This window comes from Bos indicus, chromosome 7 (assembly GCF_029378745.1).
Source record: "Bos indicus isolate NIAB-ARS_2022 breed Sahiwal x Tharparkar chromosome 7, NIAB-ARS_B.indTharparkar_mat_pri_1.0, whole genome shotgun sequence".
NCBI classification, from domain to species: domain Eukaryota; kingdom Metazoa; phylum Chordata; class Mammalia; order Artiodactyla; family Bovidae; genus Bos; species Bos indicus.
In genome coordinates, this window is record NC_091766.1 from 70,890,028 (window position 1) to 70,912,829 (window position 22,802).

General features: G+C 39.5%; 1 non-coding gene across 1 annotated transcript; it reads right to left on the reverse strand.

Annotated features, from left to right (window-relative positions):
- Positions 1–21,337: 21,337 nt before the first annotated feature.
- Positions 21,338–21,409, reverse strand: TRNAC-ACA (transfer RNA cysteine (anticodon ACA)). Its single transcript has one exon. It is a non-coding gene; the product is annotated as a tRNA-Cys (tRNA).
- Positions 21,410–22,802: the final 1,393 nt, after the last annotated feature.

Sequence of the window (22,802 nt, forward strand, 5' to 3'; positions counted from 1 at the left end):
ACAGTAAAATAAAATACCATGAAAGTGAAACACAGATGACTGACTGGAAGACCCTTGGGCTGATGGTTTGGGATTGAATTCTGCACCTGTTTTGCCCTTCAGGAGTTACACAACCTTGAAAATTCATTTCCCTTGCCCAAGCCTGCCGTTTTCTGATCTGTTATGTGAGTGAGCTGGGCAAGAGAGAATCACTGTGATTCTGTCTAGCTTGCATATTCTAGCATTTGGTCAGGGAAGAGTCAGAAGACACTCCTTGATGGTGGAGGGCTGCCTTGACTTGGGAGGATTTGCTTTGCAGGGAGGTGGGGAACAGTGGGGCTGAACAGATGCACCGTGCCAGGGACACATAGGGTATATTTATTCTCTGGCTATATTTATTCATGCTTACCAGCCCCAAGTTGCCATCCTTATTTTAGGACTGAAAATGTTCGTTTCAGACACTCAAACTTGGAATTGGCCTATAAATCTAAACCAACATGTGGCTTATTAATCTCTTATTACCCCAGATTTCCTTTCCTTATGACCTTGGAAAAATATGTCTTCACCTCTCCTAAGGAAAATTCTCTAGGTGGATCCTGTTCTCTATTCTCTGTCTATTATGCCCATAGTGATCACTTACCAAGCTTTGAGCATGTACCAGACAATCTGCAAAGCACTTTAAGCATATTATACAGCTTGATCTTGCAACAATTTTGAAGAGAGAGATATTGCCATTATCCCCATATTACAATGAGGAAACTGGGACTCAGAGATAATAAGTGACTTGCACAAAGTCACAGTTTGTAAGAGTCACAAATGGGATTTAAATACAGGCTAGTTGTATTCCAAAACCCATGATATCAGGGTGTTTTACAAGTGAAAATTGAGAAATTGCAAATATAAAATTGAGGGTTTCTTTTTTTCTGTTTAAAATTTAGATACTTTCAAGATATTTAAAAAATTTTTTCAAGATATGTTAATAGAGTAGACTTCTATCAGGTTATTAAAGTCACAAGTATGTGGGCTCTGCCAGTATAGGAAAATGTTTATGTGAACTAGAACTCGTGAAAACCCAGTACAAAGGGGAATGTGTGATTGCCGATCTGCTAAAGCAATCCTAATATACAATGGTACAGACTGTGCAGAATTTTGAAGGATTCAGATAGTTCAGAGTTTAAAGTGTTTTAGACTCTTTTTCTCACAGGGTTACGTAACTCCTAAATATACAAAGTTATATAGAAAAGAAACTACTTTTTTTGGAAACTGAATAAATAGGAGTAATTTTTAAAGGAGCCCCACTGTGGCTAGACCTCTGGGATCATACATTATAGGCCCACCTGAAGTATTTAGTGAGCAGGTCATTCCAGGAGAGAATTAAAAATCTCTCCTAAACTCCCAGCCCCTTATTGTCCTGAACCAACTTCACTGAATCAGAATTTAGTGAGAATGTTCCTCTTCCCAGAAGTTCCTAAACATTTTGGGTAACCAACCATATGAAAAATGTACATGTCAATCTGCATGTAATACTTTGCAAACAATTTTAGTGGATCCATGGGCCCCTGGGCTCAGTCAGGTAAAGCACCCTACTAAGAAAAAGTCTTCTGAAATCCCAGTCTAGACAGCTAGAATAAAATTGGAGTGAATCTGAAAGGGTCTGAGTTTCATGGCTGGAGAGCAGATATGTTCATCCTACCAGTCTTTTACCCTGGTGTGGGGGTCTTGTGGGTGGTTTGTTTGTTTTTACAAAGGACGTTCATGATTGTTTCATCTTCACAACCACCTTCTCGGCTAGACAGAGCAAATGATTTCTACTGTGGCTTTAAGAGTGCAGATTTGGGAGTTAGTTGCCAGGATTAAAATGCGAGCTTTATTATTTACTACCTATGTAAAATTGGGCCTGCTACTAAATTTTTCTAAGCTTGTCTCTTCTTCTGTAAAGGGCAGATGATGATGATGATGATGAGAAGGATGAGAAGGAGGAGGACATTGGGTAGCTTCCTGGGTTGTTGTGAAGATTCAGTGATACACGTCACACAAGCACTTGGCACACTGTCTGGCACAGAGAAAACCCTGAATAGAGTTACCCTCCATATCCACAGGTTCTGAATCCTCAGATTCAAGCAACTACAGATCAAAAATATTTGAAAAAAAAGCTCCAGAAATTTCCAAAAAGGAAAACTTGAATTCACATAGCATTTGCATTGTGTTTACTTATTTACCTAGCATTTACATTGTACTAGGTATTGCCAGGAGAAATATCCATAACCTCAGATATGCAGATGACACCACCCTTATGGTAGAAAGTGAAGAAGAACTAAAGAGCCTCTTGATGAAAGTGAAAGAAGAGAGTGAAAAAGTTGGCTTAAAGCTCAACATTCAGAAAACGAAGATCATGGCATCTGGTCCCATCACTTCATGGGAAATAGATGGGGAAACAGTGGAAACAATGGCCGGCTTTATTTTTCTGGGCTCCAAAATCACTGCAGATGATGATTGCAGCCATGAAATTAAAAGATGCTTACTCCTTGGAAGGAAAGTTATGACCAAACTAGACAGCATATTCAAAAGCAGAGACATTACTTTGCCAACAATGGTCCGTCTAGTCAAGGCTATGGTTTTTCCAGTGATCATGTATGGATGTAAGAGTTGGACTGTGAAGAAGGCTGAGCGCTGAAGAATTGATGCTTTCGAACTGGGTGTTGGGGAAGACTCTTGAGAGTCCCTTGGACTGCAAGGAGATCCAACCAGTCCATCCTAAAGGAGATCAGTCCTAGGTGTTCATTGGAAGGACTGATGTTGAAGCTGAAACTCCAATACTTTGGCCATCTGTTGCGAAGAGCTGACTCATTTGAAAAGATCCTGATGCTGGGAAAGATTGAGGGCAGGGAGGAGAAGAGGACGACAGAGGATGAGATGGTTGGATGGCATCACCGACTCGATGGACATGAGTTTGGGTAGACTCTGGGAGTTGGTGATGGACAGGGGAGGCCTGGAGTGCTGCGGTTCATGGAGTCACAAAGAGTCGGACATGACTGAGCAACTGAACTGAACTGAACTGAGGTATTATATGTAATTTAGAGATAATTTAAAGCATACGGGAAGATATGTGTAAGTTATAAGCAAATACTATGCCATTTTATATGAGGGATTGCACGCCTTTGGATTTAATATGGGAATTAGGGAGGTCCTAGAACCAATCTGCTACTGATACCAAGGGACAGCTGTAAATGACTTGCTTAGGCTAACACAACCAGCAATAAGTCTCTGTCTCAGATCATTCCTCAACTCCAAGTCTACTCCTTATAATTTATGATAAATTACAATGGTTTCATTCTGTACTATCTTAGCTAGTTAACTGTGTATCTTTCCCGCCCCACCTTTTTTTCCTCTTTCACATAAATTAGTTTTTCAGAGAAATTAGTGAAATGGATCATGAAGTGTTCTTGTCAATAAATTTTATTCCATAACCAGGTTAAAGGTTTGCTTCTAAGACATACTTGAAAATTTTGACATCCAAATCAAAGGCTGCACTAAAGAAAGCTTGCTAATAATTTATGTGAAATTGCTGGTGATTAACTCAGCCCCATCTCTGCCATCTTTCCTCCTTGTTTTCTCTGAGGTCCTCCTTTCCTGATTCTGCCCCCAACAGGCCCCCTCTCAGGACCCCCATCTTTTATATCTTGGTTCTAGTGTTACTTCCTCACCCTTCCCTGATCTCTGCCCTGACCCTTTCCTCTGGCCCTATCTCCACCTCACTGAGAGTTCCTCTGCTTTAAATTTTGCTTTATTATTGTTTTATATTTTTTTCTAACTAAATTGGATAATTATTTGACTCACATCCCCTTTCTCTACCAGAACATAACAGACAGGAAAGCAGAGCCTGTATATTGTGCAGTCACTTTTGCTGCTTAACTTTTAGTTGAATAAACAAATAAACAATTTTGTTTGGGCACTGCCTTGCCCAGCCCTGGAACAGCACATAATGTACCTCTTAGTTCAGTTCATTTCAGTCGCTCAGTCTTGTCCAACTCTTTGTGACCCCATGGACTGTAGCATGCCAGGCTTCCCTGTCTATAACCAACTCGAGGAGCTTGCTCAAACTCATGCCCATCGAGTCAGTAACACCATCCAACCATCTTATCTGTCGCCCCCTTCTCCTCTAGCCTTCAATCTTTCCCAGCAGCAGGGTCTTTTCATTAACTCAGGTTAATTAGTCAGTTCTTTGTATCAGGTGGCCAAAGTATTGGAGTTTCAGCTTCACCGTCAGTCCTTCCAATGAATATTCAGGACTGATTTCCTTTAGGATTGACTGGTTGTATCTCCTTGCAGTCCAAGGGACTCTCAAGAGTCTTCTCCAACACCACAGTTCAAAAGCATCAATTATTTGGCGCTCAGCTTTCTTTATAGTCCAACTCTCACATCCAAACATGACTACTGGAAAAACCATAGCTTTGGCTGGGTGGACCATTGTTGGCAAAGTGATGTCTCTGCATTTTAATACTCTGTCTAGGTTTGTCATAACTTTTCTTCCAAGCAGCAAGCATCTTTTAATTTCATGGCTGCGGTCCTACAGTCACCATCTGCAGTGATTTTGGAGCCCCCCAAAATAAAATCTCTCACTGTTTCCATTGTTTTTGCCATCTATTTCTCATGGAGTGATGGGACTAGATGCCATGATCTGAGTTTTCTGAATGTTGAGTTTCAAGCAAGCTTTTTAACTCTCCTCTTTCACTTTCATCAAGAGGCTCTTTAGTTTTTCTTCACCTTCTGCCATAAGGGTGGTGTCACTGAATATCTGAGGTTATTGATATTTCTCCTGGCAATCTTGATTCCAGCTTGTGCTTCATCCAGCCTGGCATTTTGCATGATGTATTCTGCATATAAATTAAATAAGCAGGGTGACAATATACAGCCTTGACACACTCCTTTCCCAATTTGGAACCAGTCTGTTGTTCCATGTCCAGTTCTAACTGTTGTTTCTTGACCTGCCTCACATCAATTTTCAGGCAGGTAGTTTTTTATTCATTTTATACCCTGAGAGATTGGAAGGTATAAGGGGATAAATAACTCACTTCAGCTAACAGGGTAGTACAATGGCAGAGGCCCTCTACCACTCATAATTTCTTGAGGCCCAGGGATATCACAGGCAGTGAAAGGCTGCAGTCTATTTAAATCCCCAGAGGGCTGGGAGCAGGATTCACGGAATCTTACAACACCCCAGAGAGCAACAGTCCACCACTGGTCAATTAGAAGAGCAGTGATCAGAAACCCAATCCCACTGACTAATGAGATGCCAAAAATTAAGATGTCACTTATAATCTCTTTCTTCCTAGACTATCTTGACCAAAATTCTAAGGTATTAAAGAATCATTTCCATCTTTCGAAAAGAAATCTAAACACCTGAATGTTTAAAAACAACTTGTCATTGGAGAGAAAGTTAAAATGGGGTTCAGTATTAACTTCTTAATGATTTTTGAAATATGCCGATCTTGTTGGAGCAGATGTGCCACAAATGGATGGTTTCCAACGTCTGTTAAAATCTGAGATGCCTCAGAGGCTGTAAAAATAAAATTCTGAACACAATTTCATTCTGGCAAAGGCTGGGCAACTGTTCTGGATTGGACCAAAATATCTAATTGGCTCAGGCAGAGAGGATCAGTGGCATTCTCCATTTGGTGAACTTCTTATGTGGAGATTAAATGGAATCATGCGATTATAATTAGTCATAATTATAGCAATAGTTTCTTCTGTTTTTGTCTCTTTGCTGAGGCAGTCGCCTGTGATGGCTTTGGAATAACTTGTTCCTGAGCCTGGGAAGGGCTGTGAGAAGGAAATTTTCCATTCAATTCTCAAAATCCTATGCATGCTTTAGGACAAAAATGAGTTACTTTTAGAGTTACTCATTTCAAAAGCTTTTTATTTTTTCTTCCTCAAGTGGAAGCACTGGGTTGGGGAGCACTGAGGCCAGTTACAGGGTGCAATCGACTTCATCACTGATGGAGAAACACCAGGCCCAAGTTGGTGTTAGTAATAAGGAATGAGACCAAGTAGAAGTTCACTCCCCTCAGAAGGCCACGAGTCAGAAGCACTACTATCATATTAGGCCCTTTGCACGATTGTGTTTTTAGTTTTTTTCCAGCTGTGGGGAGTTAATGAGAGAGAAATTACTACTAGGATGTCTAGAGCACATCTCCTGTGGGGTACTGGTTCTACTCTTCCATCTCTCATCTGATTGCTGAGTTCCGTTCTTTTTCCTCTACTCAATAAGAAAGCCCTTTGGTGAGAAACTATACTGTATAGCACAGGGAACTCTACTTAATGCTTTGTAGTGACCTAAATGGGAAGGAAATTTTAAAAAGAGGGAATGTATATATAGATATATATATATGGATATATATCTGATATATATATATATCAGATATATATATCTGATTCACTTTACTGTACAGTAGAAACTAACACAACCACGAATAGTTGTAAAACAAATTACTCCAATAAAAAAATTTTTTAATGAAGAAAATTAAAGAATAAAAAATCCTTTGGTTAAAATATCACTTTATTCCTTTTGAGAGCCCATTCTTTAAAGAGATGGAGAGTGACACAATCCTGTAAAATTCTAGAAACCCTCTATCCTAGGTAAATGCACCTTCTTTGACTCTAGGCCCTACTGAATCTGGAACCATAGAAGACAAGGTTAGAATGCATTTTTATAGGTTCTTTAGAAGGAAGGTCTATCTTGTGAGATTTTTATTCCTCAGAAGTAATAAGAATAATGAGCAACAATCATATGGCAATTATTGTGTGCCAGTCAATCAACAACTCTTTGTTGCAAGCACACTAAGTTGCCAGCACTGCTAGAGTCACGGGGAGTGAACAAGGACAAGGCTGTGGATCCAGTGCGTACTTTTGTATTTATGTTGTTGTGGGAAGAGGCATGTTCGAAGTCCCATATTTGAAGTTTTTTGCAGTGAAAAAGGAATTAGACTTGTTTGATCATCCTGGGAATCAGAGTTAGGGAAGAGAAAGTAGAAATTATGAGGTGGATGGGGTTAGGTCAATGGTTCTCAACTGTGGCCCTAGACGGGTAGCACCTGGGAACTTGTCTCAGGAACACACTCTCAGCCCCACTCCAGACCTACTGACGCAGAAACCTATGTTTCACAAACCTACCCCTGATCATGATGTTTAGACACTTAAGGGACAATGCTCCACCCAGTGAAGTTTTCTAACAGCAAACTGAACCGTCACTGCATGTGGAATAGCATTTCCTATGACAGGATGTGTGCAAACAAGAGGGTTTGAAGGAGTGAAGGGCTTGGACTTCAGAAGTTCCCAAGGTTATTTAATAAAATAATTTTATAATTATGAGGTACTTACAGGACACCAATGGGAACTTGTAAAATATAATGCACAGTTTCATTAAATAGATTGTACAAAGTCCTTCCACATGAAATGACTCCTGCCAGAAATTGTCAAAACTTGTTCTTTATACTTTATAATGTACAAACAAAATGAATTAGGGTAATAAGATAATTTTAATTTATTAATGTATTCATGGAGAAGGCAATGGTATGCCACTCCAGTACTCTTGCCTGGAAAATCCCATGGACAGAGAAGCCTTGAAGGCTGCAATCCATGGGGTCGCTAAGGGTTGGACACGACTGAGCGACTTCACTTTCACTTTTCACTTTCATGCATTGGAGAAGGAAATGGCAACCCACTCCAGTGTTCTTGCCTGGAGAATCCCAGGGACGGGGGAGCCTGGTGGGCTGCCGTCTATGGGGTCTCACAGAGTCGGACATGACTGAAGCGACTTAGCAGCAGTAGCAGCAGCAGCAATGTATTCATATGAATATTTCTAATATTGACATCCGCTCGCCCCTCCCAAATACCTGGTACTATATCAAGAATGTGAAAACTAAATGCTCTGGTGTTTCTTCTGTTCTGGAAAATGTATTCTAGATAAAACTGGAGGTTAGCAGGAATTATGTTTGTGATCTCCCCATCCTTTTCCATGACTTCTCCAGATCTCCATTACTCCCCTTTTTTTCTTTTCCTGGCAGAGCTCCACCCTTGCCTCCAAATCCCTTGGGATGTAGTGTCTTCATCTCCCTTCTTCCACCCCCACCTTCCCATTCTTCTCCTATGTTTTTGCTCCCAGGAAGCCCATGATCAGGCCTTTGTAGTTTATCAGTCCTGGTCACCCTTGTGATTGTCCCTCTGAGTGCAGGGCATCTATCTGCCCCTTGAATCTGTGCTGTTGGGGTAGCAGTTGCTAATGAGTTAACAGTTTATCTCTTGGGGAACCTGTTTCCTTTTAAACTGGAGCCTTCCAGAGCCAATGCCTATCAGGGAGTGAGTTTTGAAATGAGTTTTGGGGGAGGTGCACAAAACATGGAGAGAATTTCTAAAGGTCAGCCCTGGGAATAATTCCTTGCATCAGAATTATTGAACGATTTTGTTAAAAGTAAATTCACTGCTTTCACCCAACTCCCTTAAATTGTGTCTCTGGAAATGGGTTTTTGGAGCTGCCTTTTGAGAAATCATGTGCTCACTCAGATTTGGAAACCATGGAAGCCCAGTCCCTTCCCTGATTCATATGGAGTCATCTTTCTTTCCTCAGTCAAGTCCAGACTTGACCTGTCTAGTCTTTTCTGGAGAGATTCTTCTTTGGGGTTCTGACTGCCTCAGGAACTGAGATGGAAGGTGAAATATAACCACTGACTTGGCTTGAATTTGATACCGGCTATGGAAGAGACGAGATGTTCTAGCTACCCTCTTGTTACTCGCATGGAGTCTCAGTTGGCTACTTCCTTGGAGTTTATAAGTCTATATGCTTTATCTCCAGAGGGTCTAGGGGTGGGATGAGTGGTGGGAGGATGATAGGATGAAGACAAGGAGACAGGAACACTTCATTTTGCTTTCCACATAATTATAGCATGCAGATAGAGATGTTCACTGTCACTTGCCCTCCATGGTATTTTGGCCTCATTTACAGTGGGAATTAACATGACCAAGAGGCAGCACTCTAGGATCCTTTGCAGTAATCTAAAAATAATACTACAAAGACCCATTCCTTCTTCCCACTAGTTCGAAGGAAGGCAATATTGATGCCCAATAATCTGATTTGAATTCCCAGTAAAACTTGTCATCATTTTGCTAACCACTTGTTAAATTTTAACAGGCGGTGTCAGTTGGTGCAGAATGAGTTTTGAGAAAGCTTACTCTGGGCCTGTGGGATGGGAAAGCAGAGAAAGGGAGTGAGTCTGTCTCCACACAACCTCCCTGAGAAGGAGGGGATTTAGAGGGATGAGAAAAACTGGGGAAGAGGCTCTGTACTGTTAAGACTTAAGGGAAAAGTATGGCAGAAAAGGGTAAGTTGGCAGGAAAGTAGCATTTTCCAAGAAACTTGAGGACATACAAGTTGTAAATTTGAGGCCACCAACTTTATCTCACTTACTGTTGCCTTCCCATCATCCTTACATGTTTGGTGGGCAATCAGTAAATGCTGGCTGATCAGTAAATGAGCAATGAAAATCATTGTTTGGTAGAAAGTGTAGCCAGAATAAAGAGGAAAGAAAATAGGACCAAGATAGGGAAAGAATATGCTCCTGCAAAGAATTGCAGTGATGGAAGAGAGAGTCCTTGGCTGAAAGACTTGGGCTCTAGTCCTGACTCTGATATTTTATCACTGAGGAAATTCTCATAAATCACCCAATGAAAGAAAGTGGGGACCATATTGCTTTCCTGACCTGCCTCCTTTTTCTGGGACTAGAACTCAGGACTCCAAACCTCCCAGTGCTGTTTCCATAGATGTCAATAAATTTGCATGCTTAGTGAATGGTTTATTAACTTTTCTAACTCAAAACAGTTGATTTTTTTTTAAAGGTCAAAATGAAGTGGATGGACTGGAAGATCAATAAGATTCTTTCAGCGTGACAATTCTGTCGTGTATTCTATTATGTTCATCAAGGACCAAGTTTGTTTTGTTTTGTTAGTACCCAAATGTTAGGGTCCCCAAACCTACCTAACTCAGTTATGGGTATGGGGAAATCCTGAAGGGTTATCTTCCCTAGTTCTCTACAGTTATATATGGCTATCAACTTTTGAGGCAAGCCAATACCTAAGAATGAGGCCAACCCAGAGGAAAATAAAACTTGAACAGTGGAGAGATAAATTTCTAGTGACCATTCTATATGACCATTTAGATTAAGTCATACCTGAAGGTAGTTTTACCTCTGGACTCATCAGTTCAATGAGCCGATGAAGTCCCCCTTCTGGTAAACTATTTTAATTGGGTTTTGTCACTTGCATTGATGAATGTCCCAACTAACACAGCTACTTTGGTACTCAGGGTGATATGTAGGGAGCAGAAAAAAGGATTTCTGCAATGAATAATCAAGTACGTGAGCATTAGCATATAGTGCTATTGGGTTTGGATAATCCCAACCAGAAGAGGAACAGACTTTAGCAATATTAGTTTATTTTATGGCTGAAATGCAGCTGACCAGTTCATGCTTGACTTATAGTCATAGAAGTAGTATGGCATAGTGAGGGTTTGGCAAAGTAGAGTCCTAAAGTTCTGGGATATTTGTTGAGAATGAAGATTTCTGGGCTTAATTCAGAACTACTGATTCAGAATTGGGGAGTAGAGGACTGGAATTTGCTTTCTTAAAAGATTCTCAGAGTATGCATTAAATTTTGAGATCCAGGGTCACAGTAATGAATGAATGCTCTGATTTTAAAGTTAGTCTGGATTTGAATGTGGCCTCAAATGTGTGTGTGACTCAAGGTCACACAAGTAACAGCTTTCTTTCAACCTTAGTTTTCTTATCAATAAAATGAGGAATAATAATAACTCATAGGATTGTGAGGATAAAAGAGAAAATGTATGCATATAAAGCACTTAACCAAGTGTTTTTATATAAGAAGTATTTGGTATATATTTTTATTAAAATCTAAGACTATAAGAGAAGGGAGCAGGCCTAAAAGAGGAACAGAGACAGATAAATATTATGTTTGAACTATGGTAGTCCCCAGAATATGACATAATATACTTTTTTGCTAATGATTCTATAAGATAAGGGATACAAAGGATATGAAGAATGCTAGTTTTATCATGACCATTTCCTCTTTTTCCCATTATTACTAATGCTTTTACTGTGAGCCTCACAACCACATTACCTTACTCCTCTGGAATCCTCGTCACTAGTCCTGCCCCTTTTATTGAATGAAGAAACTGGATTCATAGAGGTGACCTCCCACTCTTAGCTCTTGACTTGAGCTGAATTCCCCATATAGAGAGCTCCAGCTGGGGAATGGTAGGGGCACCTGCTTTGTCCTGTGGGGGCCTGGTTTTTGTGCCAACAGCCTACCTGTTGGGAGGCATGTCTGGAATTTCAAGTTGGCATTTGCTAAGTGTCAAAGCTCTGAGTGGTTCCTTTCTAACTGAGCCCCCAGGGAACCTCAGGGCCTAATATGTTAGGCAAATGGAGAATCTTTGAGCCCTAGGTCATGCTGATGGATATTGCACTCTAGTCCTGCCTGCTAGATCTGTATAGCTATCGAACATTCCAGTATCTGTTCAATACAACTCCTCAAGTAAAAAAAGCCAGCAAGCCACATAAGGAGAAAACAATCGCAGGAGCAAAAATGACTGTGTTTGGCTATGCTGTAACAGTGCTTGGAAGAGTTTGAAAGATTGTCTAAACCTGAAATACAAGTTGGGCCTCATCTATTAAATAAGGTAATGATCTTCAATATTTATTTTAACCTTGGTTATTTAAGATTTTAGATTCCAGGTTTTATTGTGTTATTCAAGATTGCTTCTCTAAGTAAGTCTCTCTATTCCTCTGAATTTTCAACAACGGGAAACAGGATGGGTGACATCTGCAGTTGAAACCAGGCCATGTTGTTGAACAGTTGGCAAATCTAAGTTACTCTCTTCTCACTAGAATAGGTGCAGGGTTGCATATTAATTTACAATTACTCATAAAGTAGACGGCAAAGGTTTCTCTTTTGTCAACACTTGGACATACAAATGAGGTAATATCGAATGGGCAATGAATATTTCATTTCCACCTTGCCTCATGGTGGAGGCTGCCTTAAATGAGATCAGATTAACATCAGAAGTGACTCACACTTGGTTAGGTATCCAAGTCTGGTCCCCTCAGACTTGCTACATTTTGGCCTCAAGTCATCTGCTGAATTCTGTTACTGACTCTGCAAGCATGGAAGCAGAATCACATAAGGCTGTCTTAAGTTTATGCTGGGTATGAACTTCAGTATTTCCAAGGGTCTTTGGTTCTGACAATATGACAGAGCAAATTTATAGAAAGACTGAATAAAAAGTAGAATTTTATGAAACACTCTGGCATGAAAGACAGAAAAACCTCCAAGTGCAAGAAATGAAGATAGAAATCAAAGCTAGGACAGTACTGGAGGACTGGCATTTCAGCAGAATTTCTGATCCAGATAGAGGCTTTAAGAGCTGAGGGTTGGGGACCTGACACCCAAGATTACCACCTGTCTTACCACCAAGACCATGGTTTAAAATAAGAAAAATTACATCCAGGAAACTAAAACCCCAGGTCTGTGGCACATACGGGTATGGTATCCAAGTATATGCTTCTGAGTTAGCACAAACTGCTCAAGTCAATTAGACGCCGGGTACAACCCAAACAGTTGTAAAACTATTTTATTTGGGATATTTTTACAACTCAAGGCCCAAAGAACTCACAAAAGAAAATTAACCACAGTGAGAGAGAGCCAGCAGGTGCAGCAAAAGGATAGTTAGTACCCCAAGAATCAGAAATAATAGACAAAACTATAAGAGACTATAAAATAAAAAAAATATTTGAAATGGTTAAAGATGTGAGAGGAGGAATAGTATGATAAAAGAAGCAGAAGATTTTGAAATATACAGATAGAACTTGTATATAGGTTGGCCAGCTATCTCACTTTGCCCAAGACTGAGGGACTTCCCAGAACATAAGATTTTCAGGGCTAAAACAAAGTCTCTGACAGACCAGGATGGTTGTCCACACTGTTTCAACTGATAATTGAAGAGATTTTAATAAAGGGACTATTTATAACTTGTGGATAGAGTTTGGGGAACCCAACAAGGAAGGATGCAGCACCCTGGACCTAACAGTAATGGGGAATCAGGACCACCCCTAAGCCTGAAGGAGCAAGGAGACTGAAACCCAGATAAGCTAAATGAAGAAGCTCCATGGAGGGTGCTGCCTCACAGGAGACTTTGGTGTAGAGAAACATACCAATTTCCTCCTACCTTCCCTCTGAACTCCTGTTGAGGCCTCTCATTGGCTTAATTCAACTAAAAACCGAGAACAAAGGAGCCATTGACATAGGTCATAAAAGTCACCCCCTGAGACACAGTGACACAAGGCAAAGAAGGATTCAGAACGGATCTTGACATCAAATGAAAAATAACGAGGACAAACACACAATGAAACTGGTCATCTGAACACTTGTATACGGAACTTCTTGTGTTTAGTAGTGTATATGATATCAGAATGAGGAGAAGGAGTATTAGGGTGAGAATTAGAAGAACTGAGTCTTGGTGACATATCTGGGATTCACAATCCGGGACTCTGAGAAAATACCTTCCTTTATATCACATTATCAGATATGAAATCTTTCCAGAACAGAGGTTTCAAACTGAAAGTCCATGGATCAAATCTTTATGTGTATCGTTTGGCCAATACAGTATTTTTAAATAAATCTGAAAGACTGAACAATATTGAAAAAGTCAGAAGAACTCACCTGTTTAGGAAGCACCCCCACCTCCCAGTTCTCAAGGCCCCACCTGGCCCACTTCACTCCTTTATATTACCTGCCTATGCCCCATTGGAATTGGAATTTGTAACACTTGAATGAGCTGTTTCAGCGTTAACAATCTGTGAAATTTAAGGCATGCTGTATTTTTTGCACATGAACATAGACTTTTTGAATTTTTTAGTCTAGGTAAGTAATGCAGTTGGCAGGTGTTAATTTTTGCATATCTTTCTTTACACCTTACACACATCACATATGCAGTTTTAGGAAGCATATGGTTTTCCATGTGCCTAACTACACTGTTGATTTTTCTTTTTCCCTAAGTTCTCCAAAAGCCCAGTAGAATAAACACAAGCTGCCACTTGGAAATCAGTTCTGAGGTAGAACCCAGCTGGGTGGAAGAAAATGAGGGAATCCAAAAAGCTGCCAAGTGACCATATTCTGGGTACAAGTTTCTATAGTTCATGAAGACCGTGATTTTTTTTTCTCCCCCTTTGCCTGGTATATTGTGAATATAGGTGTGAAACAGCTCAGAGGTGGGATTTCTTTTTGCTCTTTTGGCTAATGGAGAATGGAGCAAAAGGTAAATTCAGCTTTCCAATGGCAGACCTTGAATGGAAACACCTGGAAATGTTTTACTGGGTAATGGGCCCTGGATTTTACACCTCCTGCCTATAGTCATGGCTGGAGGTCACAGCAAGAAGATTCTTTTCCGGGCTCAGGTGAAAGATAAGTCTGAAAAGGAGTTTTACTCCACAGACCAGCCCAGCTTAATAGAAGCTAAGAGTGAGCTTGTCAGGCCAGGGAACCTTGAGGTAGGCGTTTCTGTGAATTGCACTCACATTCCCAGAGGGACTGAGAAACTGGCCCTGTCTAGCCAGAATTTGATACTGAATATGACTGCTTGCCTGACTCAAAGGATTTCCCTGTCAGCCCTCCCTCAGCACTTTCCCTGTACACTATTTCAGCTATTGCTGGAAGATGATTAGGCCAAAGGATTATAGTGTTGAAAGAGGAGCTTCTAACGCCTTTTCCAGAATAAACAAAGATTCTGTGTTGAACATAAATTGCAAACATGTATTAATTTTCCTCTGGACAAGACTGTTGCTAATCTTTTTGCCTCAAGGAAAGGTGAACGAGTTTTTGAGTCTTGCAGGCTGAACTGGTGCCTGATGAAGTTGTAAAGGAGTGAATTTTGTCTGTTGCCTTTTGTTGCCTACAATTTGCCATTCCTATGCCTTCCTGTGTCCCTGGCACCTCCTGTTATCTTTATGCACATATATGACTTGCTAGCCACCTATCTCAGTTTCTACCACTTACCTCTCCTGTATGCCACTGTGTCAATTAGGTTTCCTGCTGGGTTGGATGACCATAGAATTTAGTGTTCAAACCGGGAGTTTTTTAAAAATTTGGGGTATAGTTGATTTACGATATTGTGTTAGTTTCAGGTATACAGCGAAGTAGTTATTTTTTAAAATTATATTCTATTATAGGTTACTGTAAGATATTGAATATAATCCCCTGTGTAAGTCCTTGTTGCTTAAATGTTTTATGTATAGTAGTTTATATCTGTTAATCCCATACTCCTAACTTGTCCCTCATTCCCTCGACCCTTTGCCAACCATAAATTTGTTTTCTATTTTTGTGAGTCTGTTTCTGTTTTGTATATAGATTCATTTGTATTATTTTTAGATTCCATATATGTGATATCATATAGTATTTTTTTCTTTGTCTGATATTATATGCTATTCTCTAAGTTCATCCATGTTGCTGCACATGGCAAATTTTATTCATTTTATGGCTGAATAATATTCCATTGTGTGTGTGTGTGTGTATATATATATATATATATATATATATTTATAAAGCACATCTTTTTAAGCCAGTCATCCACTGATGGGCACTTGGGTTGTTTCCATGACTTGGCTATTGTAAATAGTGTTGCTATGAACTTTGGGGCACATGTATCTTCTCAAATTAGAGTTTCCATTTCTTCTGGATAAATATGCAGAAGTGGGATTGTTGAATCATACGGTAGCTCTGTTTTTCGTTTTCCAAGGAACCTCCATAGTGTTTTTCATAGTGGCTGCACCAATTTACATCCCACCAACAGTGTAGGAGGGTTCTCTTTTCTCCTCAATTTCTCCAGCATTTATTGTTCGTAGGCTTTTTGATGATGGCCATTCTGACCAGTGTGAGATAATGTTCATTATAGTTTTGATTTGTATTTCTCTAATAACTGGTCATGTGGAGCATCTTTTCATGTGCCCGTTAGCCATCTGCGTGTATTCTTTGGGAAAATGGCTGTTTAGATCTTCTGCCCATTTTTTGACTGGATTGTTTGCTTTTTTGATTTGGAATTGTATAAGCTGTTTATGTATTTTGAATATTAACCCCTTGCAGTCACATGGTTTGCAAATATTTTCTCCCATTCCATAAGTTGTCTTTTTGTTGATGAAAACCAGAACACTTTTAAGAGTAAAAAAATGCTGTTAATAATTATACCTACAGGACAATGTTTTATACACCCAGAGAATATATTTATATTTCCACAGAGGCCTTCTAGCAATTTTTGAAAAACTAAAGTATAGTTGATTTACAATGTTTTATTAGTTTCAGGTATATAACATAGTGATTCAATATTTTTATAGATTATACTCCATTTAAAGTTATAAAATATTCATCATACTTCCTATACTGTACATTACATCCTTATTTCTAATTTATCTTATATCTAGTAGTTTGTGCATCTAGTGATATTTAATCTTAAACCCAACAAAGTTCTCTAATGTTGGGGATTCTGATACTCTGACATACTAACAGGTCAGTTGGATAATTTGGGGGCTTGTAGGGCTTTTGTACCAGGTCAAATTAAACCAAGTGAGTGTCTATGGAGTCCCATTTGAAAATAAATAAATCTGACACCAACCCTTAGAAAGTTGTAATTTAATTTGGAAAGTTAGTACTAGTGGGGATGAAAAAGTGCTTGAGACGGGTTTAGAGAGAAAAAAAGTAATGTGTGTTGCTTTTTAATAAAAACAAATCCTAACACTTTATGCCCACACCTCAACACCATGAAAATTAAAACACTGAACTACTATTGACATGGCTGGTAACTTTTATCCTGTAGACAGGCAGAAAGAAAGTAACTAGATCACAAAATGCAACAAATTTTCAATAAATGGTATAAGTGAAACAATCTAGGGTCAGAGGCAAGCCACCAAGAAGAGATACTTTGAGGGTAGTCAAGGAGGGGTCTCTTGGAGAAGGTGGTTATTTATCTGAGAACTGAAGCATGAGAATGACCCAACCATGTGAAAATATGTGGGAGGGTATCCAGCAAAGGGGATAGCATGTGAAAAGCTCTGGATTACTTGTGCATGTTTCATGTATCAGTACTGCTGCTAAGTCGCTTCAGTCGTGTCCAACTCTGTGTGACCCCATAGACGGCAGCCCACCAGGCTCCCCCGTCCCTGGGATTCTCCAGGCAAGAACACTGGAGTGGGTTGCCATTTCCTTCTCCAATGCATGAAAGTGAAAAGTGAAAGTGAAGTCATTCAGTCATGTCTGACTCTTAGCGACCCCATGGACTGCAGCCTACCAGGCTCCTCCATCCATGGGATTTTCCTGGCAAGAGTACTGGAGTGGGGTGCCATTGCCTTCTCCAGTGTCAGTACTAGTACTGTATTAATTCATTCCCGTTTGTTGCTGAGTAGTATTCTATTGTATGATGAACTTTTAAGTTGTTTATGGTTTTTGGCTAATATGAATAAAGCTTCTATAAATACTTAAATGTAAGTTTTATGAAGCTGTATGTTTTCATTTCTCTTGGGTACAATTTTAAGAGGAGTTGCTGTGTTAATGTGGTCAGCAATAGCCTGATTGAATTTTATTTTTGTTTCTATGTGTAGGTCACACTTTCTTGTTTGTTTGTTTTTTTACGTATCTCATTTTTTAATAGAAAACTGGACTTTATTTTAAGTAATATAATATGACAACTCTGGAAATCAGATTCTTTTTTCTCCCTGGGGTTTGTTATTGCAGTTTGTTTTGGTTACTGTTGTATTCATGCCTGGAAAATCCCATGCACGGAGGAACCTGGTGGGCTACAATCCATGGTGTCGCAAAGAGTTGGACACAACTGAGCGACTTATGTGCTTGTGTGTTCTGTGTTTGTTTCCTGAGTTTTCTGACCTATTTCTGTAAAATCTGTAATTTTTGTTGAGTGTGACCACTGAAGACAGTTCTTAGTTAGCTTGTGTGCGCAGTCATTCACTTGTGTCTGACTCTGTGTGACCCGCCAGGTTCTTCTGTCCATGGAATTTTCCAGGCAAGAATACTGGAGTGGGTTGTCATTTCGTATTCCAGGGCATCTCCCCAACCCAGGGATAGAACCCATGGCCTTTGTGTCTCCTGCACTGGCAGGTGGATTCTTTACCACCGGACCACCAGGGAAGCCCCTTAGTTAGCTTAGCTTCACTAAGCTAACTAAGACCAAGAACCAGTGTGACTCCCAGTTTTTGCAAAGGAGCTCTGTATGAATGTTTGAGCATGCCTTGAACACTCAGCCAAGTGGTTGACAACTCTACCTTACCTCTCAATTCCTGCTTGCACAGATACTCAAAGTCAGCCAGAGGTGAGACTGAGAGGCTTTCTCAGGTCTTTCCTGTGCCTGTACACAGTCCCATGCATGCACATGGCCTTTTTTATTCTTAGCAATATGTCAGAGATTTTCAAAGCCCCATGTGGTTATCTCATTCCACAACTTTTCCTTTTAAGGCAAACTTTTTTGTAAGTTCATTGTATTATCAGCTATCTCAGACAACCATAAAATTAAGCAATTGCTTGTAACTCCTTTTGATAAATGCTCATAAGGAGAAACTGGGTGAGTTCTCAGGTCGAATAAACATAGACTTGCAAATGAAATCTTCCAGATACGTCAAATGATGGCAATTTTTTGAGAATAGGGCTTAGAAGTAGTTCTAACCCCGTAGTACCTCCTCTTATGGGTACAAGGCTACTATTTTTCTCCATGATTTGGGACTGGAAGCTTTCAAGGCTACTCTGAAGCTGAAGAGTTGGGGTGGAACTAGGGCAAGTTGAAATGCCACAGAGCTTGTGTTCTTGTTGACATTCATGTGTTTTTCTTGAATACTCTGCAGATTTCTGACAGATAGTTTAACTTTCAGAGTTCTGAAAAAGTTGATTTTTTTTTTGGCAAGTTTTCCATTGTTTTTATGGAGAAGAGAATTTTTCAGAGATCCTTACTCTGCCATTTTCCTCGTTTGGTTTTAATTTGCATTTTAATGGCCAATAATACTGAGTATCTTTTCATGGGCTTATGTGCCATTCTTATATTTTTTGATGAAATGTTTGCTCAAATCTTTAAAATTCTTCTTTACAAATTAGGGTATTTGTCTTCTTGTTAGTGAGTTCTGGAAATTTTTTATATACAAATTATCAGATATATGTTTAGCCAACATTTTCTCATGGTCTACAGGATATATTTTCAATTTTTGTAATGGTATCTTTCAAAAAGCAATGAAAAATTTTTTGATGAATCTACATTTATAAACTTTCCTTTTATGGTTCATGTTTCATGTTCTTTCTAAGAAACCCTTCCTCAAGGTTTTGTTCTAAAAGTCTTATAAATTTAGTCTTATGTTTAGACTTGTGATTCATTTTGAGTTCATTTTTTGTAATGTATATCCACTTGTTTCTGCACCTCTTGTTGAAAAGCTATCCTGTCCCTCACTGAATTATCCGAATTACCTCAAAAAAATCAATTTACCATATATTGTGGGTCTATACCATGTATTGTAGATTATTTATTCTGTCTCATTGTTTTATATGTCTCTCCCTACACCATTAGCATACTGTTTGATTACTATAATATTACAGTAAGTCTTGAACTTGTATGCTTTGTCCTCAAATTTTCTTTTCCCTTGAATACATGTATATTTAACTGGCTACAGTATTTCAGAGTAATTGTGGATTTTATCCTCCAAACAGCAGTTCATTCAAGTTCTAGTTTCTCCACAAACTTTCCAACATTTGGATTGTCTATTCTTTTTTCACTTTCAGGATTCTAATGGATTTGAAGTGGTACCTTATTATAATTTTAATTTGCCTTCCCTCAATAACTACTAATTTAGAGCACCTTTTCATTTGTTTTTTGCCCATTCATATGTCTTTTTCTGGTGAAGTTTCTTTAATTGAGATTTTTGTTTTTGTACTATTGATTGCTTTATATGCATACACTCACACATATTAATCCATCTTCTCAGTCTATGTCTTGTTTTTTCATTTTCTTAATTGTGTCTTTTGATCAACATTAAATTTTTAACTTTCATGAAGTCCAATTGATCTTTTTTCTTTCATAGTTAGTGCTTTATTCTTTGTATCTAAAAAATCATTGCCTTCTCCAAGGTTGTTTTTATTTTTTATGTTCAGAACTGTGATTCACTTTGAATTATATTTATGACCATATAGAGATTAGTTTTTTTTTTTTCCAGAAGTTTATCCAGTTGTTCCAGTGCCAGAATGGATTGGTGATTCTTAGAAGAATATTAAGCAAAGAAGGAATGTGATGTATTTGCTGATGTGAGGGAAACAGCTGGGAAGCAGTGGGGAGATCCATGAGGAGGTTATTGCAGCAGTACAGACTTGATGATGGTGGTCACAATCGAGCAGCAGCAGTGAAGGACAGGAGAAGTAGAATTGTTTGTCTAGACTAACAGTGAGTGATTTGTGTTGATGCTGCATGTTTCCCACTTTTACCCATCTCTACAGTTGTATTGCACAGAAAGGGATAGCATAATATGGTGGGCAATAATGAGTCAGTGTTAGGAGTTTTAGTCCAGACTCTGCCATCGAGACTTTACTAATCTTGTGATTTCTCATTAAGATCTCTTTTCCTATTTAAAATTAGGTCATCTATGATGTCCTCTTCTATCCTAAAACTTTTATTCTCTGCTGTTTTCTCTGAATACTCCAGGAGTGGTGGCCAGTAAATTTCTGATATCAGTAAACTCTCTTTGGTTCTTAACTTAGTTGAGCTGTCTGTGAATTGTAGACTTATTGAAACGCTCATCATCCTGGGCTGCAGTGCTTCCCCTCTCTCAGTTCTCCAGTTTTCTCTCTGGCCAGTTTTTCTCAATCTGCAACAGTGCCTCCTCTCCTTTCTTAAGACTTCTAAATGTTGACTCACCACAGTTCTGGCTACGGGCATCTTTTAATTCTATGTCTCTTTTGGGCTATCTCATTTATATTCATGACATCAGGTTATTGAGATACAATTGACTCACAACTTTCTGCCTCCAGGTGAGGCTTTTCTCTTCTGAATTTTAAACTTAGCTTTAAGACGGTCATTTGTATTTGACTATCTCCCAAGTCCAAAACTTCACTTGTTAACTTCTTCCCCTAAACTATGGTGGTTTACTTGCTAAGTTGTGCCTGACTCTTGCAACCCCATGGACTGTAGCCTGCCAGGCTCCTCTGTCCATGGGATTCTCCAGGCAAGAATACTGGAGTGGGTGGCCATTTCCTCCTCCAGAGGATCTTCCCAAACCAGGAATCGAACCTGGGTCTCCTGCATTGTAGGCAGGTTCTTTACCAACTGAGTTACAAGGGAAGCCTCTCCCTTAAACTATACTGTCTCTTTAATTCCCTGATGACACTTATATCCAGCCTCTTAATATCAGATACCCAAGAGTCCATCTTCTCTCTTTGATTCTCCATACCCAGTCCCCCAAACTCTTTTTTTCTTTTCTTTCCTTAATATTTTTTTTGTGCTCTTATCTAAATTGGAACATTTTAAAAATAAAGAGGGCAGAGTTAGTGGTTAAGTTAGGACAACTAGTATAAGCTGGAACCGCTCTAGGCAAATGGGGATTGTAATTAGCCTAGAGATGAGACACAGGAAGAATTCTAGAGTGGTATGAAAAAGCACATTGCTTTTGAAGGACTGCAAGAATTGCAATCTGGTTAGTCTAGGATGTGTGTGTGTGTGTGAGTGTGTGTGTGTGTGTGTGTTTGATGGGGGAAGGTAGAGTAGTAAGAGACAAAGCTGGAAAGGTAATTGCAGTGCTGGGTTCTGCAGGTATAAAATGTCTTTTACCTTTAGAATTAGCCATGAGTGACAGACTTTATTGGTAGCCTGCTTAGCATTTGTTTCCTCCCTTTCCTAACAAAAGTCATTCCTATGTAACCACATGCTTCAGGAGAAGCTGATCCTACCCCTAGCTCCACTGGGGATCTAGCTGGTCTAAGATCTAGCTGGTCTAAAACACCTGTCCCTTTGCAATGTTTGGTTCATGGGTCACATGACCCTACTCTAGCCAGTGGTATATTCAGGGAATCTCTTGGAGGGTTTCCAAGGAAAGTTTTCTCATTCCTACCAGAAAACCGAAAGGATTGCTGTGTCTTGATGTCATGCCTGTGGTTGCTGCAGCTGTTTTAATTTTAAGTATGAGGTTGAAGCAATCACTGATCATGGAGTGAAGAATTGGAAAAAGCAGGATTCTGGATGACTGTGTGAGCTGCTAAACAACCAATCCCTTCCCTACCCCTGGACTTTATTAAATGTGAAGTGATATTTGCTTTTTTACCTAAGTCCTTTTTGAGTTGGAATTTTCCATAACCAATAACATTCTGATATACTGAGAAACTGAGGGGTGTGAGATAATGGCCTTGATTTTGTGAGATCTAGGGAAAGTGTAAACTGCATTTTTTTTCTCCCTTTCCTAACAAAGGGAGGAAACTTTTCTCTGCTTGTTCAGAGCTGCCCGATAAACCCCTCAACTTCTCTTCTTGTTGCCTTTACATGGCCATTCCTCATATTTACAGGTGACTCCATCAGATCCAGGAACATCTATGTAGCTGGGCAGTGATTTGAGTTGAGTCCCCACTTTCAGGAAAACCTGCAGCAGATGGACACTAATGTACCCACACCCATGAGGTCTAATTGGCCTTCAACTGTGTCTGCACTTGTTTGACAACTATTACTGCTATTTACTTTACCTCAT